General features: G+C 38.2%; 1 long non-coding RNA gene across 1 annotated transcript; it reads left to right on the top strand.

The window, feature by feature from the left end:
- Positions 1 to 16,599: 16,599 nt before the first annotated feature.
- Positions 16,600 to 18,089, top strand: LOC142140412 (uncharacterized). The gene is made up of 3 exons (XR_012688461.1): positions 16,600 to 16,974; positions 17,082 to 17,199; positions 17,561 to 18,089. It is a non-coding gene; the product is annotated as an uncharacterized LOC142140412 (long non-coding RNA).
- Positions 18,090 to 18,635: the final 546 nt, after the last annotated feature.

Genomic DNA, 18,635 nt, shown 5'->3' with positions numbered 1-18,635 from the left:
AGTATACCAGAACTAATTGCCAATGCTGCTCCTTCTATTCCCCAGGGCATATATTTTTCCCAAAGAGAGAGCAGAAACCACAATCATTGAGATTACCACTCCTTATTTGTCGACTCACAAAATCCTCCGCCGCCATTTTAACCTGGTGAACTTAAAAGTGGTGCCTGTTATTTATTACAGAAATTGAGGACTCAATGTTTCCTTCCCCTCCCAGGAGCCCTTGGGGCTGCTTCATGTATCTGTATTTCCAGTGGCTCCAGGGAGGGGAAGGAGCAGTTGATAAACATTGAAAGTGTAGATGTGTGTATAGAAAGATTGGAGTGACAATTTTCAGGAGTGGAACATAATATGTTTACATAGTATACCATGCATAACAATAATGCAGAACGGAGAACCAGAACTTCCCAGCATGCCTAGCCAACAGCCTCATTTAATGCCAGGCTCTGATAGTTCATACATTTACATCCTTCCCCTCAAGGTAAAGATAATGGGTTAAGCATAAAGTGTCAGAGGGGTAGGATATGGCAGCAAGCTAATGGGAGAAAAGGCCATGGAAGAATTACCACTAGGTTACAAAGTCCTGGAATTTCGGGTTAGGCTTAGACACCTGACCAGACCTTGTGATGATAGGAAGCGTCACTGGTTGATAGTTTCCCAAAAGTCCACCTGAGCATTCAGGCATCTCAAGTGATAGTCTAGAGTCTGAAGGTATGGTTGTGGGCCCATCATATCTTGACTCCTGTGAAGAGTGAATGAGTTCTGGGTCTACCATAGATGAATTGGTTGCTGGTGGAACTTCCTCAAACACACTCAGCAGGTAGCGACGGTTACACTCATACGTTTGACCCTTGGCTTGTACCACGCAACTGTTGGGACAAGTAGATTCTGGGAGGATGATGACAGGTCTATCATAGCCACAAGGAGTTTCTATTCGGGTAGCTTGGCCTGAAACCAGATGTGGAAGATGATGTGCTGCTCAGTCATAACTTCTTTTGTTGAACATCCACTTTGAGGTAAGTACTGTTTGTACTCGTGTTTGTACTTGCTGTTGCAATTGCTGCTTTGTAACATGGATGAGCGCCCTGGTGCAGCATATCAATTACCGCTGGCAGGTGATGTTAAACCATCTTGTGGTGTGTTTTTGAGGTTAAGCAAAGCTGCACAGATGTCAGTATTATCAAGTGTGCATTTTTCCATCAGGTGTTTGGCTGAGAGGATAGCTCTATCTGCTAGTCCATTGGATTGAGAATAGTGGTCGGAGTGTTAAAAGTCCCAAGTATTTGCAAACTCTCTGAACTCTCTACTCATGAATTACATGGCATTGTCCATGATGACCTATTGTGGAATGCCATCTGTAGCAAAGTGTCTCTTGTTAACATGTCTCTTAATTTTGTAACTGCAGCCTGCTGTGGCTTTTGCCAGCACCATTCTGTATCTTGGTGTAGGAGCTGTCTTAGTGGTGCAGTTGTCTCGCTGTAGTTAGGAAGAGATTTCGACAAGAAGTTTGTCATTCCCAGGAATTGTTGAAGATTGAACTTATCCTCAGGGAACAGCATTTGCGGAATGTCCGCCTCTTTTTCAGGGTCTTGTTTGATCCCCTTGTCAGTGAGGAGGTAGCCCACATATAGAACTTCCGACACCCGGAACTTGCATTTGTCTGGGTTCATTATATGTTGGCTGTGAAAAAGTCCTCAAAGAGGGGAAAAACGCGTATATTATCAACAGTTCTACCTGTGAAGTAGACGAACCTCTTTTATTAGAAAGAATTTTGCTGGATTGAATAGACATTGTATCCAAGCGGAACATTTGTTGGATACTTTTGCTGCTATCTGGAATCCTGAGAGGTGCGCACTTCATCTTCCACGGGGTACTCAGCTGAGAGAAGCAGAGACGGAGCAAGGAGTTTGACACTCCCTACATGGAATTCGAAAATGCAAGTATTTTGATAACATCCACAGATTCATGTTTAAAAGCTGAATGGCAGTGGAGAAGGAGATATGGCTGGATATTGACTTTTGGAGATTGTAAGTGAGAACTGCTTGCTAATACTCCTGTCTAGCAGTTATTGCAGTGGAGTGGTCACCTTAGACTTGCTGATATTATATAAGATTGATTTCCCCGGAATAGTATTACTCTATGAATCAAAAACATATCCATTGACTTTATATGATATGTGTATTACTAACTTTTGGATCCAAATGTTCTGATTATACTTAGCCATCATATTAGATCTGTCCTACAAGGTCAATACCAATATTATCATCAATTGGTGTCAACATTTTTATGCAATTCTTATCTGTGCAATTAATTATGTATATATATATCATTTTTTTTGTTTGTTTGTATTTAATTGTTTTTATGTTTTTATTGATTAAATATTTATAGATGTTTTTGCAATCGCTATGGATCTGGCATCCTGATTATCTCTCCACCTAGTTATCCTCTTCCCTATACTTTTTTACCCCCTGTGTGCCTCTCTTCTGCGCTATATATATCTTTATGTGTGGTTGTCAGTTTTTGGGAGAGTGACACTATCCCAATACAGAAGCATCTAGAGCCACTACAGAGGGGGATTATATTTATGCCAGGTAATTTTTCCTTATTTATGTCATTTTTAGGGTTTGGCATTGACTCTCTTGTCAGTGAGGAGGTAGCCCACAAATAGAACTTCCGACACCCGGAACTTGCATTTGTCTGGGTTGAGCTTTCATTTTATGGATTCTTTCCAACACCTGACGGAGACACTCATGTGTTCTTGCATGTTGCAACCCCAGATGAGGATGTCATTGATACTGATTTCACACGGATACCCTGCAAACAGCTCTTCCATGCATCGTAGGAAAACTTCTCTGCCGGTGGTCAGGCCATAAGGCATACGCAAAAAGGCATATCATCCAGCAGGTGTCAGAAACGGAGTGAGTCTGGACGACTCTTTGTCCAAAGATATCTGTCAAAATTCACATTCAGCATCTAGGGTGCTGAAGATTTTTGCCTCATGCATATCAGCAATAACTTGTTTGACCATTCTTAATGGGTGTCGAGGCCTCAGCAGTGCTTTGTTTAGGTGCACGGAATCTATTCATATTCTGACTGATCTGTCTTTTTCCACTGCAGGTACCAGGGCTGAGACCAACTATGTTGCTTCCTCCATTAGGGTAATTATACCAAACCTTGTCATGGAGTCTAGTTCAGCAAGAACTTCATGGCAATAGGGATGCACTGAGATGCACAGATTGTGAGGACAATTGATTCACCCAGTTACATGTGGTAAATGACAGGGAGTTTACTAATGGTATCACAGTCAAACAGATCTTTGAATTCCTTGAGTTCTGGACTTTCTGGATGTACCATATGGACTTCAACTCCCAGGTGTATCAAGCCCAGTTTAACGCTATCAGGCAGTCCTAATAGTGGTCTGACGTCACGATCAACAATGTGAAACTGTAATGACGCACATGTACAGGAGAGTCTTTGACATGATGTTGCAATTGGCACCATCGTCAAATTTTTATTTTCAGTATGTTTCCGTTGTGTTTGACACAGAGGCTAGTAAAGATTTCTCCATATCTACACTCTCACAATATATTGCATTGACGGGTTTTGACATGGAATCAGTCTCCACATTATTGACTCTATGCAACTGGCTTTTCCTCAGTGTTTCACGTGGCATGCTAGTCGCCATTGTGTATTTGGATCTGCAGCATTTTGCAAAATGGTTTCATCCATTACAGAAGTTTCAGCGTTTATTAAAAGCCGGGCACTTTTACCAGTTAGGTGGGTGGTGCCCACCACAGTTTTTGCATTGCATGTATTGCTGTAGTGTGCTCTGTATAATACATACTTCTGCCTCCTTCCTTAATTCCCTTGTACTTCTCTCAGACTGTTCATTAAGCATGCAGATGTGACTGGCAGTTTATAAAGTCAAATTCTTCTCACTTAACAACTGCATACAGTATCATTATAACTATCACAAACAATTCTGTGTCTGATTAGTTCATTGGTGATGGTGACAAAATCACATTTCTTGCTAGTATCTTTAATGTTGAGACATATGAATGCACATTTTCATCACGCTTTTGGTTTGTGGTATTAAATTTATGTCTGTCCATTATTATATTCTTTACGGGTAAACATATCTCCTCAACATTTTTTGAAGCACTTAGTGGACCTCATTATCCTCATAGACAAATGTGACTGCTTTATCTACTGCCAGAGTTAGCAAAGTATATGCTTGTACCTTTTTTGACTTCTCAGATAGCCCAGAGATGCAGTACACTTTCCATTTTTTCCAGAGACCTTCAGCCATGTCTGATAACTTCTGACCCAATGTAGTTGTGGGTGTAGAAAGACTGGAGTGACAATTCTTAGAAGTGAAACATTACATGTTTGCTCAGGATAACATACATAACAAGGATGCAGAACAGAGAATTGGAACTTCCCAGCATGCCTAGTCACCAACCTCACTTCCTGCCAGGCTCTGGCAGGTCATACATTTACAGAAAGATTAGGTAGTAATGTACCTTTAAATAAGGGTATACATTTTATAAACTATATCCTCCTTACTGCCTCATACAATTGAGTTACTTATAGTGAGCAACACTATTTGAGTGATCCAGATAGCCAATGACAGCTCCAGGTTCTAGTGGTATGGCCAGGAAGTTTTGTATGTTTCCAGTCTACTCTCTCTATCTTTATCGTACATGGCAAATACAGAAAATCATATTGCTTCATTCCTACATATGTTGCTTGAAATAGGGAAATCATAATAAGGCAAATTCATTACTGAATACAGACATTAATTGTTGGGGTATAATACAAGTTGTGCAATTTCCATTTTTTTAAGTCACATGTAATACACGGCACCTGTGACTACACAACACAGATTTCTAACATCTTTCTATGCAACCTTTAATGTTTGTTACCCACAGACAGGCAGGCTCCACAGTTATGCTGATGCATCCCAGCTTGAAGTTTGTGAGAGACACAGGCAGTTTAATTTTTTGACTGGCCCAAACCACAGATCACACATCTCTTAACAAATACATTAAGTAAGCCATCATTATAAGTCAATTGCTATATCAGCACAAATTTATAATCAACCACATAAGTGTGTAAAAGTAGCCAGGAATCTGTTTCCTGTTCGAAAGTGTCACTCTTATTTCATTCCTTCCTGGCTGGTTTTCTATATTTGAATGGGGAAGAGGAGAGGTGTAATTTGAACAAAGACAATATGGCTGCCATTAGACACATGTGGTTGGCGGAGAGGAGAGGTGTTATTTACATATCTAGGTAAAAGTCCTTTAACATTGTTTATCTAGATGCACCAATAATCTGTATTCTATGATAGTACACTGTTCGGATTACAGTGTAGCTGCCATCTGTACACAATGGAGGTATCAGTTTTGTGAGTTGACCCAGTGTACAGCCTATCATTTTGCTATGAAATAGTGACATCACTGAGGCACTGCCTGACTAATATTTATGAGGCCTGACTTATAATTATGAGGTACTGATTAAATGATAGGCTACATGCTCATAAATTCTAGTTTAGCCAACATAATGACTACCCCAAGTAAGTAGGTGACAGGTCCACAATAATGGCTTTGTGTGTATTCCAAAAGCTAAATAAAACAGGACTTTTCCATTAAAACGTGGACATTTGGTGGCATCTGGCACATCAAATTTAAATTCTATCAGTGGATTTATTAACAGGAAGTATAAAGTAAATTCAGATTTGACCTACCAGTAAGAAAAAAATGGAGGTCAGTAGCAATCCGGATCTTTTTTTCGCTCCCTTAATTCGAGTGGCAGCTCTCCTTAATTGCACCCCAAAATTCAATAGATTCAAGATTATGTTACTGATAGGGTAAAATCCTGGTTTTAGTGAAATCCTTGGATTTAGTCATCCAACTGGGGTCCAAAACTTTGAAAGGCGCCGGAAATGTCTCAAAATCAATCTTAGGTTTGCTAATAAAACTAATGAGAGATGGTAGAAGGTCAAATTAAATAAAGAGAATTCTGAATAGGAGAAAAAAATATGCTTTTAAGAGGATAATGATATTGGTTTAGAGAGAATATTCCGTAATGAAATAGATTTGTGAACTTTAATAAGTTGAATAGCGAGGGGGATTTTTTTTTATCACCAAACCCATTTATAGGCAAAACAGATCTATTACAGGAAAGGGTGAGGGTAGCACATCCCCTAAAACTGAGCAAAACAGGCATAGATCCAGGTCTCCAAAATTAAATCATTAGGAAATTCTACTGGAATCAGCACACAGGGTGGTTTTTATCTTATCTAGTCATGTGGTATTCAAAGCAGGAACAATATTTATTTAATAAAGGATCATAATTTGCTCTTACTAGTAAACTAAATGCATTTCAAATGTTTATTAACTTGAATAAATGTATTAGAAAACTCACACTTAAAAGGCATTTTTTAAGCCATATTTAGGGAATACTCCTGCTTATACTTTTTCCTCCAAATTGGGTTTAAAACCTACGTCTAAGTTTTACTCAATGAATCAAAAAGTAGCTTCATTGATATTTTCTATGAGAAAGTAGAAAAGCATCTGTGTGTTATTAATCATGGCTTGAATATTAGAGAGAAATGAAATTTAACTACTCTACAAAAAACTTAAGAAATTTGATAAAAATTGACAAAGGAGTTATTAAACATGGTGAAAAATAGGAGTTTGTCTTGCTTGACAAATAAGATTATTTAAAGGAGGATGTTGGCGGATGAATAAACTCTCTTATGGACTATGTATTTCGTCTTCAGGTAAGTCTTAAAATCGAGACGCATAGTTTGGTTTGGGAGAGGATTTCTTACTATGCACGGATGAAGATTGATGACATGCGATCAGAGCAATTGGTGGTCAGTGGAAAGCAACAGGCAGTGAATCATAAGGCTTCCTGTTGCTGCATGGATTCTCACAATGATGTGCACTCGGACAGGAGGGTTTTACTTCCTGTCTGTCTGATCTGAGCAGTGAGGAGCGGTGCTGCAGAATGGCGCCGGCAGCCGCAAGGTAAGTGAGAGGCTGCACATATAAAACTATAGTGAGGGGGCCTTAGTGAGAAGTCTAGGGGGCGTCTGCAATGAGAGCTAGACAGCAACAATGATAGACATGAAGAGGGGCAAATGAAGAGTAATGGAGAGGTGCAAAAGGAGAGACGTGTCATGGGGGGTCAATGGGAGAGAGACTGGGGTGGCAATGGGAGAGAGACGGAGGGGGCAATGGGAGAGACATGAAGGGGGCAATGGGAGAGATATGGAGGGGGCAATGAGAGAGATATGGAGGGGGCAATGAGATAGATATATATATATATATATATATATATATATATATATATATATATATATATGAATAACATTTTTCCTCTTTCTTTTTTTGGGAATTTTTTCCAGGGCCCCTGTTCCTTTCTCACTGACTGTCAGGAAGACGTCATCACGTCCAGCCTTTTTTAATAAAGAGCGGTACAGATAAGAGTCTGAAGTTAAGTTTGAAGAAAAAAAAAAAACAAACAGAAGAAGGCAAAGTAAAAAGGTAAGTTAAGAAACGGAGGGGCAGTATGATAAAGGGAATCTGATGAAGGAGAAACAGTATGATGCTGAAGGGGCACAGTGTGATACGGAAGGGGCACAGTGTGATACGGAAGGGGCACAGTGTGATACGGAAGGGGCACACAGTGATTCTGAAGGGGAACAAAATGTTATTGAAATAAAAGAAAGTTTTGTTATGGGGAAGAGTGGATTGTTCATAGCTTTATGTTATATATTTATATTTCTTATCTTGAAATTTGAAGTAAACAATACAAGAAAATACCATATGTTTTTTTTGTGTGTGTGTGTGTAGGGGGGGGGGGGGGCAAAGTAAATGTATGCACCTGGGCTCACAACATGCTAATTCTGCCTCTGAGTAAGGCTATATTGCTAAAATGTTTTATTATATTAGATTATTTTTTCTATTAGTTTAGCGCCAACAGTAGGTTTGTTGTTTGGTTCCATTATTAGAACAAGGGAGGGTTGATCCCCTGTTTCCTAGTGAGGTTGCTTTATGTGGAGTTGAGGACCTGAGGTTTGTTTAGTTTTTTTGCAACATCTATGGTATATTTATTAGAATACATTTGCGGTTAAAAATATGTTGCTTTGATTCAATGTAATTTAAATAAAAAAAACATATTAGAAGCTTTAAAAATTGAAAAATATAGAGTGTTTTCCCATTCATGGTACTCCCAGGCTATCAAACATATGATTATGTGGGACAGAGGTGGTGACTTAGAGAATAGGCTTTTGGTAAGCTGTTGTTCCACGAATAAGGTATATAGTAAAATAGCAAAATAATATTTCTGGTAAGTATTTATCCCTTGTGTAAAATCATGATAATCTATATGCAGGATAATTATAAAAGTAAGCATTTAGATTTTAGCTCTTACAGAAACATTGGAGCTGATCCACAGTTGGCCGCAATTGCGCCGTAAATCGGAGAAGCATATTGCATATTGCATTCACATTTGTTTTGTTTGCAAAATACATTTTCACAACTAGGCATTAATACAACTTCAAACACCTCTCTAAAACAGGAGAAAGAACTCCCTGTCTCGCATATGTACAAAAATAAAGACATTTGCGTAAACACGCACACAAAAGAAGAAAGCATCAATCAGTGTCAGCAGAGCATTTGCAAGTAGCCAATCACAAGCGGTTCTGCTGGTGATCATCATCATCATCTATTATTTGCACCTGTCCATGGTCACCTGTAAATAATGTGGCTTGGGCAGGCATATATGATTATGTGTCTCGGTATGCATCTGTTTACAATTGTGCGAACATGCCCTTACTGTAGTCAGTCAAAGTTAGAATGCCTCTTTCCTCCCTGATCCCACCACTCCAGGCACAAGGTGTAGATTCCAGAATCTGCATAGGTGCATATATATGCGGTCCTTTTCCTGGCAGGTGCAGATTGATATTATTTACTGTGCACCATTATGTAGTGCCTCACAAATACATAGTAGCAAAAGTGGTGACCTTATTGTAGCAATGAATGATTAAATATAAATTATTGCAAATAGAGTTACATTTAATGACTTGTATATTGATTTTGCATATATAGAAAGAACTGTGTTTTACTATAGAGTTGTACCACTAATGGCAGTGCAGGAGTTAAGTAAGGATTGCCTGTGCATATTTTCAGGTGGACACGAACCCCCTATACAATGGTATTGAGCTCTCCACTGAGCCTCCTCTCACAATCAATAAGAAGAAGCAGCTTGCGACATGGAGGGTTCAAAGTGAGCGGAAATTAGTTAGAAGAGGGAAATGTAATAATGGCTTACAAAGCAAACAATGTAAAACTATTTAATTGTAGGGGCAAATCCTTTTGGTACATTGTTGCAGTTCCACATCTTGCTTCTTGGAAACAAAGTGTGGGTCCTGGTATCCTGGCATCCTTCCCACTTAACACCTGTATGAGTGATGAGCACTGATATGGGCCTCCACCTGGGTACCAAGAAGAAGAACTTTCTGTGGTTCACCTCCACAAACACCATACAGCTGTTTGGTCTTGTTCCTTAATCAATGCAGCTTGCACCTGTGAATGAGAAAACCTTAATACATGTGATCAGGGTCTTGTAATAATTCAGGATCAGTCCATTGAAGGTCATAGCTAGGAGAAAGGTATAGGGGAGATGATGGCAATTTCATTGGTCTTCCCCCTTACTATTTCATGTGTGCAAAATCTACTCTTTCTGTTGGTAATAGATCTCAAGAGTGTAAGTGGGAGTACATTAAGGTCACTTAACTGTAACTGCAACTTTTGTTTTTCAAGAATCAGTTCTGTCTTTCTTCCTAACCAGAAAAGTGTTGATTTGTGAGTACAGTGTAATTTTTGTTTTATGCCCAACACCTTACACATTTCTTTTGTTGCCTGGCCAGAAAAATGGGTACCTCATTCTAAGTTGCTGATCAAAGGTATAGCAAACCATATAATAATATCAACTTTTGACTGTGAATAATAGTGCACACATGAAAATAATGTTGAGGAACAGAATTTGGGGCAAACCAATCCTGGTTAACCGATTAAATAATCCCTCCTTTATTCCCATGTGCTATTAGATGTCTACACCAGACAGAGACATAAGCTAAATGGCCACATTCAATTACTTCATACTGTGAACAGACAGCATATCCTGCAACTAATGACTCTGTGTCAGATAAGACTATAAAAGTGAAATAACTGATTGTCCAATCCTGAACCACAATCCAAAAGTGTCAAACGTTTTATTAAAAAAATAGAAGCCCAACATATAAATTGCACAATGCCACTGGTCTCAGTTCATAGGAACATCTAAAAGAGCGCTCACTACCTCATCTCAGAGATCAGGTCTTTCTAAAGAAAAATGAATACATACACATACAGTTTGTGATACACCACTACATCAGTAATACATTAAACATCTCAGGCGCTAGTATTATTGGTGTCATCACAGGACTGAGATAAGTGTATCGCATAAAAACACCCTGACGTTCACATTTATTAATTAGGGACATTATAAAATCCTATACTCTATCATCTTTGCTACAGTACGACTATCAGGAGGAATCCTATCACACATTTGGTCAGAAATACACTCTCCGTCCTCATGTTGCTCAATTTGCTGCCCCCTTTCATAAAGAGACATTCACCGTCAAGTGCACCATTAATATACTTTATGATAGATTGCTACAAGAAATGCAACTTAGAGTAACGTATTACAATCCATAAATTATTTTCTCAATTTGAATCTGGATAGTCAGACCAAACAAAAGTCATATATATTTAAATATAAATAACTACCTCTAAACACACCCACACACCACACACCTCCGCAACTGTGTAAATTAGCAGGATTTGGCATTTAAAGGCATTCAAAAGTTATACAAAAGGATCAAAGCTGTGGCTGTAATACATCAATTATATTTTTTGCTGTGTCTATAAAGCTATTTATTATAGGATAAGCGTATGAGTTTAGAGTGTAAAACAAAAATATGTTTAAATGAATTCTTTCAAAACATGCATCTTATATGCTGCAGGGATGTCATGCCTACTGTATATTTAATATATTTTTCTATACAATTTCTTAAAATAACATGGCACACTGTGAATAAGTATATGATAAAGATGAAGTATGTATTCAACATATGTTTCCAGCATTCATGTGAATTTATGTATACAATTTAAATGTATTAAATGTCAAGTACTGCTTTCTGACTTTGTCAGCATAATCCTCCCACATTCATCTGTTCTCTGTGTCCATGTGACATACAGGTGGTTTTGCTGTAAGTAACAACAGAGGAGAAGGACCAGCAGCTGCAGCAAAGATTCAGGATGAGGCACAAGGGACGCACACATAGGCAAAGCATAAGACTCTTTGGTATTTGTGGCACAGAGGTGATAAACCGATTCATGCTACCACCTCATGTCATCCTGAAAACTCTGAAGATTGTGCAGTGATCTTGAGCCTTTGATAAACATCCACATTACATTTTTGGCTGTGCTACATTTCTGTGCATCTGGGTCATTCTAGGACAAGTAATGCTAGGTACACACTACAGGTTTTTCACCCGATTATTGTGCCAATCACACGATAAATGACTGTTATGTCCGATAGTGCATCAGTGTTAATGCTCCAAAGATTATGTTTTATCATTCCAAAGCACATTTTTGTCGTTTTATTTGATTTTATAACCAGACTAAAAATCTCTATAAACGATGGAATGATGTTGGGTAAATTTTGAAGTGTGTACATACTCATGACCATATGTCCGACAATTTTGCCATATTTCCTCCAACAGCGATGCCTCTCTGGGCCTGCCTATTTCAATTTATGATGTTGTCTCTTACGTCTCCCACGTGCTGTGTTGTCTAAACGGGAAGCACATGGAAATAGTGATCTTTTCATAGCGAATCAATAATAAAGGTTTTTACATATTCAATTGTTAGCGTTACACTGAAAAGTAACGCGTAGGGCACACTATTACCGTCATTACGGTAATAGTGCGCATAAATACCATTATTACGGTACCTTTCACGCTGGATTTCAGCTCGTGGCTCAGGGAGCTGCGAGCTGAAATCCGGCTTAGTATTACCATAATAACGGTAATACTTTTAACACTGCGGGGAATTCAAACAATTGAATTTGCCCCTATATGTCATTTATATGTTCCGATATGCAGGTGTACACAACATGAATCTTTAACACATGTGAAAATATATATTCTATATTATCTACCTATATTTAATTCTCCTGCTACAGGTGTAAAATAAATATATATATATATATATATATATATATATATATATATATATATATATATATATAGCTTTATTTTGTACCTCTTAGATGTGGAGGTAATTAAACGTGCCAGAAATACTCCCTGTCCGTTAGATGGTAAGTCGATATTTTCAAGTTGTCGCTGTTATAATCATCTGTATTTTTTCATCATGGTAAAGTGTGCCGGCATTGTGAGTGCCGAGTAAATAACTACCACCGCAGCAGATGTGGCTGGTGTCTCACTGTCATTTTCACCCATTCCCTAAATTTGGCCAAGATGGATATAAGCCATTGCAGACATTTTTACAGGTGTGGGTCCTGATTCATCAAGGGATATAAATGGTGATTTTATGCTTATAATCCGCAAAATCACTCTGCGCAAGTGCAGAACCGAAGCATTTGCCACAGAATGCAGCCAGGTTCAATTCCTCTTCAGAAGCAAAGCACACTTACTAGAGCCTATATTTCAGGGAAGGAATAGGGTAGGGAAGGGACATTTGCTAGTAGTCAATGTACAGTAGGGGGGTGTCAATCGCGAGCGTACGCAGCAGTGTCAGATTCAAGCTCTGGGCATCTCTCATATACTTGTTTTTCAGTCGTATCTCTTGCTCCAGCTACAGGGCCCGTCTAAGTCTTGATTATTAGTGATGACAGTCGTGTATGCATGCTATAACATGTGTTTGCAACCAGGAGCAACTGTAAAAATGTATATTATGTTCAGTAAATATTATGAACACCCTAATAAATGTATTTTGTGGAAAAATCAATTTAAAGAAACATTTTTTTTTATTTTTTTTTTAACTTTTATTATTAATCCTATATTATAAACAGGTGACATTAATTTAATTATTTTGCAAATTTATATTCCACATAGATATTGGACGTATCCTGCAGTGTCTTGTGTAGTAGAGCAGAGCAGACCTACTTGGGAATTCATCAACGCACGTATTTTAGATCTTTAGATCTGCTCCTTGTTTATTTCGGTCATGCGTATGTCTGAATTCCGCGCCTTTTAAACCAAGCGCAGCTTGCGTTCAATGTGCCTTGATGAATCAGGCCCATAGTGTTTCTAAATACCACAGATTTTTCGGCATTAAATCCCTATAGTCAGGCATTCCTATGTAAACAAACAATTTCATGTAGGTCTACACATATGTTATTTCTGCTAGACTTGATCTCTGTGATCTTACACATTCTTTATTGTTAAGCTGAAAATGTTCCTATATTGCACTATATTGTTGATGGCCTTGTGATATTGCATTATCACAAGGTCAACTATAAAGGTCAACCCTTAACTCCATTTCAAAAAGTTTTAAAACTAATAGTTCAACATTCTTTTTTTATTATAAAGTTAGGCTCACAGGAATTTAGCATACACATCTCTTGCATCAATTCTGACTTAGTACACATTATCACAGGTACAGTCTTTGTGCTTGTTGAAGAACTTCGTTTCCGCATCAGCCCTGTTACACAAGCATTTTGACATCATCACACGCTCCATCAACAAGTGTGAACCGTGTGCACTTAGGACAATGAGGAGGAGACTAGCAGGAGGTATGCAAGACATACTTTCATATCAATAGTGATGATTGCTGTTCACCAGTTATAAAAAAAAATGTTCTCATAAAACACATGCTAATTGTTACTTTATTAAAAACAAATCATATTATAATGAAGAAATAATAGAATTTTGGATGACACATGGATAATGAATATAAATGTAATATTGAATTTGAAATTGGGGTGAAAGTTTACATTAGTTTATGTATAAAAAGCTTACAGAATGTAAGGAACTAATTTTATAAACTATATAACATATGACATGAAATGTTAAATTGTTTTTATATTATGTTACAAAGAACCACTAGTCAGAGAATATACCGCAGACGAGGCAGCAGCTCTGGAGGAGATGTAGGGTGTACAGCTAGCGGGGGTGAATTAGGAGGCAGATTTGATGGAGGAGGTGGAAGTTGTGGAGGTTGAGGTGGATATGAGGAGTTGAAAGAGGAGGAGCCGGTAGCAGGGGATGACATCAAACTTGCCATCTTTAAAAATCTTCCGTAGCTAAATAGTTAATTCTTCTCATTCTGTTATCTAAAGAGTTAATCCCACCAAGCAATCTGTCTCTTCTAAACAGGCAATGGATTAGTTTAGAGCAATAAGGACAGAACTATTAAATTTTAGATTTAATATACAAAAAGTACAATGCTTACAGATAATAAAAACAATTACATAAAGCTTTGACATACAAATTAAAAAAAATGGCAAACAGTTATAAAAACAAAAGAGATAACAGTACAGAGCATAACTCACTTATAATCTGTATGCCTGGGGCAGGCAGAGAAGATGGACAGTCCTTTAATTAGATTGATTCCCCAAGAAGCTGACAGTTTGTTCCTTCAGAAAACAGGTTTTTAAGCAAAATGAAATGGGATGGTCTTCACAGGGGCAGGGTTTAATGCTAATAGGGAGTTGTGGCCTGTGACACTTTTTTAATGACCATTTGCATGTTGCCTGATTTACTAACCAATCCTACTATGTGATATAACTTTTTTGTACAGCGTGACATCGATCCCATTTTATCATAAATAAATCCCTTATGACTCTGTCCATCTTTTGATACCAAACATGATGACCTTTGACAATGTGACAAACCTTTTTGAAAGATACGTGATTTCAGCTGGTCACAGATACCGCCTGTACCTTTCATTCCCAACCCTGGTGTGATTTCTGCTCCTCAGTATGTAGTGGCACCCAGATTTCACAAAATATGAAACATGAATTAATTTCCTTTTAAGTTCATATTTCTATATAGCTGCATAAAGACCATAAAGGTTTTATACAAGAGTCTCCAAGATTCTCACCTAGGCATATGGCTCTCCAAGTTACACCTAGTGGTTAGTTTGTGTTTACAACCCTATTGAAAGAAAGCCAATTAGCTATGGAAATACATGATCAAATACAATGGATGTCTGTGATCTGCATATCTTCAGCTGGTCTCTTCACAAAGGGTTTGCCTAACTTAATTACCTCCTACTGGGCTCATTGTTTCATTTTAAAAATAAGACATTTAGTCACACATTTGAAGATCAGGTTCATTTGTATGTATCAGGTTCATTTGTATGTAGCCTTGCAAAGTTTTATTTGGGCCCTGACATTCAATATTCTATTTCATCATATCAGATTTATGCTCTCATCCTGACATGACAATAGATTCAATATAATAAAATGCTTATTTAAAATTGAATCAATAATCTGATCAAATTAGATTGCAACTTTCATACAAAAGAATAAGAGTGTTCACTATAATTGTCCAATTGAAGTGTAAAAACGTACAACCAGTGGTGGAAGTGGGCTGGTATACGGTGGTATGCCATAATTCTCTTACTGCCAAATTCCATTCACTTACACTTTCCATACTGCCACTTCTAAACTTACATACTGCCACTGATAAATTTCCACTTTGACCACTACCTACCACTGTATTGCATTGTGAATGCTCCAATGGGGCAGGGACTGATGTGAGCGAGTTCTCTGTACAGTGCTGCGGAATTAGTGGTGCTATATAAATAGCTGATGATGTTGATGATGATGATGATGATGAACGCACTGCAAATGTATTTCTGCTCTGCCATATCAAAATGTTGATGTGTGTGAAATAATCACTTGTTTTTTGTGGGCAGCTTAATTCTCAGTCTGTAACTTCCCACTTGCCATCATTCACCTCCTCAAATCACGACACGCCCCTACTACATTCAGCCCTTTCCTTACTAATACCCTTTTCTCACCAAAATCCTGGGTCAGACACAGGGTTCTGTACATGAATTCAACCCACGTTGTAGCTCTTCACAGTGCACTTTGGTCCCGGATAGATCACACTGGACCAATGTCTGCCCTGCATTATCAAGTTAAGTCATTAAAAGGGGACAGCAGAGGCTCCTATAGATGATGTAGCAGATGCTCTTATAGATGAGTCATAAAAAGTGGGTAGTGACTGCATAGCTTAAATCATGGCTGACGAGAGATATCAGCAGCTACTGTGCAGTATGGAGTTCCTGCATTATTGTGGATTCCCTATGTTTCTGGATGCAAATGACAGCTTAATGCAGCTAGATACTGTCTGTAATCTGGCACAGTTTTAGTTCTGGAGGAGAAGGGAGGACTTTGTGGCTGAAAGGGCTAAAACTCGTTGCCAATACTTACACAGGAGGAGAGCTTTTATGTTGTCCACAATTGGAACCATAGTCAAATTCAGCACTGCAACAAAGAAGAATGTGGGTCAGAGAACAGCGTCATGGATAAGCTTTCCGGTCTATTGGAAGGTTTTGATGGCGAGCAGAGTATGGCACACTGTCGCATATCGTGTACAACATTTGACTATTTGCTAGAACTCATCACCCCTGTTCTAGCAAAATAAACGACAAACTACAGAAAACCCATTGAACCATGTAGGAAAATAGCCATTGTGTTGTGGCGGTATACAACCCCGGGAGAATACCACACAATTTTATGTTCAGAGTAGGGATATCCACAGTGTGCTGGTGCCTTAGATGGGACACACATCCCAATTATAGTTCCCACAGACAACCCGGCAGACTACTACAACCAAAAAGGCTGACATTCAGTTATTCTACAGGCTGTAGTTCACCACAATTTCTGGTAAGGAAAATATGTTCTTGATGTTTTGGTAAAAAAATAGCTAATATGTAATATATCTCCTCTACTTTTATATATTATGTATACTAACTAAAATGAATTATTTTCAGTTTCAACGTTGTTTACATTGGCTGACCTGGTCATGCACATGATGCCAAAATTCTTTCCAATTCTGACTTCTTCCAAACTGCAGAGCAGCAACACGATTGGTGGCTTTTCCCCAGACATGTAAGAATTTATATTTTGTTTAAAAAGATCTGAAACTGAAAGTATTGGATGCTTCACGTTATATTTAACCTACACTGCTGGTCATGAAAATGTAGTATTTTTAGTCCTACTAGTTTTAGAATTTAACAACACGGATGGTGTCATGGTTACAGCGCTAAAGTCTTCTATTTAGACATCAAAAGCAACTGTGTTGTGATTGTATATTCCCCCGGTGCTTGCAAGGAATCTCTACAGATGCTACGGCTAGTAATAATTGTGTACACAGATAATGCAGTGTTTTCCAGTGCATATTTTGGACAAACACATTCCCATATTTGTACCTTCTTTACTGTTTTATTAAAACTGTTTCATTGCTTTTCAGAAATCCAAGATGATCCAGGGACTGGAGATCCTAGTCCATATTATTGGCGATGCTGCGCATCCATTGAGGCGATGGTTAATGAAGGGATATAACCAGCATCATCAACTTTCACCTGACCAGATTCACCTAACGCATACCTTTAACTCTGCCAGGACGGTGGTTGAAAATACATTTGGATGACGAAAAGGCGTTGGTGTTGTTTGTTAAAAAGGAATGACATTGACATCAACCATTGTAGTTGATGATTGTTGTATTGTACATAATATATGTGAAATACAAAAAGAACAGTTTTTTCCAGAGTGGACTATAGAGGAGCCTGAACTGCCTGACAGTCAGGTAGATGCAGTCATCTATGAGAGAGAGTGACCTAACAGTGCTGAACTCATCCGGAAGATCATTCTGCCAATATAAAAGAAATGCTAGACACATAGACACCATTAGGAATGATTGTATTAAAGACACATTGTTTAGAATTTGCTTTTTTAATTTTAATTGCAATCTAGTCACACCTGTGCAAAATTGTTCTTCACGTTGGTATTAACCATTTAGAGTAACAAATGTTACTTGAAAAACAGTAACAGTAATGTTTTCAAATGTAAATATGGTTCCATATACAATAGCCTGTGTGCCTTGTGTTTCAAGTAAAGAAAAGTTTTTAAAAAACAAAACATTTGTCATGATTTTAGCAATAACAAACCAATAATATTTTTAAAAAAACACAACTAGAATGTAAACAAACAATACAACTATTGCAACTGCCTGTACATCTTTAATGCAGAATTAGGAGAAGTGTCCATTGTGCTGGGTTCAAAATAAGTTGGACCTCCATCGTAATTGGAATAATTTCCCACAGAATAGTGTTGGGAAGGGTGTGGATGTGGTGCGGGGCCTTGCAATCTAGTAATCAAATGATCTAGGATAGACATCTGACTCTCTCGATTTTCTCTGCTGATACGCTCATGCATGGTCATAAAACTGCTTTTTTACTCCCATTCATTCTCCAAGAACGCGTCTGTATTGCCGAATCCATCTCCCTCAGCTGCTCCACCAATATGGTAGACATGGCTTTAGTGGC

The sequence above is a fragment of the Mixophyes fleayi genome, chromosome 2 (assembly GCF_038048845.1).
Source record: "Mixophyes fleayi isolate aMixFle1 chromosome 2, aMixFle1.hap1, whole genome shotgun sequence".
Lineage (NCBI taxonomy): Eukaryota > Metazoa > Chordata > Amphibia > Anura > Limnodynastidae > Mixophyes > Mixophyes fleayi.
This window is presented reverse-complemented; position numbering and strand designations above follow the sequence as displayed.